The 1395-nt window shown below is 53.8% G+C and overlaps 1 protein-coding gene across 7 annotated transcripts in view; it reads right to left on the reverse strand.

Moving 5' to 3' along the window:
- Gpcpd1 (glycerophosphocholine phosphodiesterase 1) overlaps positions 1–197 on the reverse strand; it is a 73911-nt gene extending 73714 nt beyond the window's left edge. For all 7 annotated transcript variants that reach the window (XR_002821686.1, XM_023718551.1, XM_023718549.1 and 4 more), the window contains exon 1: positions 33–197. The gene's annotated coding sequence lies outside the window, so the exon portion shown is untranslated. The remainder of the gene's footprint in view (positions 1–32) is intronic.
- Positions 198–1395: the final 1198 nt, after the last annotated feature.

A 1395-nucleotide genomic window follows, 5' to 3' on the forward strand; every position in this document is an offset into this window, starting at 1 on the left:
GCCACGTGAGCGCCGCGGCCGCCGCTCCTCACCTGCCGTCGGTGGCCAGCGCCTCCGCGCCTCCGCGCCCGGGAGCGAGGCCGGGCCGAGGACCTGACACCCGCGCGCCTCAGCAGCGCGCCTCCCGGCGGCCCGCGGCAGCGCCGAGCGTCGGAAGCGCCTCCGCTCAAACCGGTTTCAGCTGCTCCAGACCAAACTGCCAGGCCGGCCCGCGGGGCGGGGCCTGACCTCACGCCCGGCGCCGTCTCGTCCAATCAGCGGCCGCGCGCGGGAGGCGGGCTCGCACGTTCCTGGAAAGGGGCCACGACGGCGGCCGACGGTGGCCGAGGATCCCCGGGTTCCCTCCGGCAGCCTTCTGCTGTGACCCCTACACCGGGTCGTGAACTCCTACTGGGGTTTGCCCGGGCATCGTTAGGGACAATGAAATGTGGAGGCTAAAGCTGCAAGTTTGAATTCCCATTTTCTGTCATTTAAAAACGGAGACCTGGGTGTAGAGAGGCGCACTATTAATCCCTGCACTGAGAGGCCAAGCCAGGAGGCCCATTGAGCCCAGGCTGTGAAGATATGCCGGCTGTCTCAAAAAATAAGTGTGTGATGGAGCTCAGTGTGACGCAGCAGGGCTCGATCCCCAGTAAACCTCTACACACGCGCGTACCCTAATGTTTTCTAAAAGCTTTTTAGGCCAAATAACAAGCACACTTGGATCAAATTATTAAAACTGAAAATAAGAGCCAGGCGTGATGGCGAGCGCCTGCAAGCCCAGCACTCGGGAAACAGGCAGGAGGATCGCTGCAAATGGGAATTCAGCCTGGGCTACATAACAAGAGCTCGTATATGCACACCACCCACCTTTATGGGAGATGGTTAACAGTCTCCTACAGGGAGAGCTCAATCCCCAGTTGGTTCTCCTATGCCTTCTGAAAGATGTGTGGCTTCCCTGGATGCTTTCCATAGCATTTAAGGCCTTATCAGACCAGTTTATATTGCAGTTTGGATTTGATCCTGGGACATTTCTGAAGATGTCACCACTCAGTAAACAGGATACAAGGTTTGTTTTGGTTTGGTTCTATTTGGAGGGTGGAGTTCTGTTTTTGTTTCATTTTGGTGGTTCTCATTTAATCTAAAATTCCTTAAAAAAATAAATAAATAAATAAAATTCCTTAAAGGAGAGCCAGGTTTGGTGGTGCATGCCTGTAATCCCAGCACTCAGGAAGCTGAGGCAGAAAGATGGTTGCAAGTTCAAGACCAACCTGAACTGCATAGTGAGACCCTGTCTCCAAAAAAATTTAAAAAAAAAAATCTTCAAAGAATTAAAGTTTCCTTGGGGCTAGGGAGATGGCTCAGTGGAATAAGCGCTTCCCTGGCAAGCACAAGGGCCTGAATTCAATCCCTGGT

The sequence above is a fragment of the Octodon degus genome, unplaced genomic scaffold (genome assembly GCF_000260255.1).
Source record: "Octodon degus isolate 3935 unplaced genomic scaffold, OctDeg1.0 scaffold00060, whole genome shotgun sequence".
Classification (NCBI taxonomy): domain Eukaryota; kingdom Metazoa; phylum Chordata; class Mammalia; order Rodentia; family Octodontidae; genus Octodon; species Octodon degus.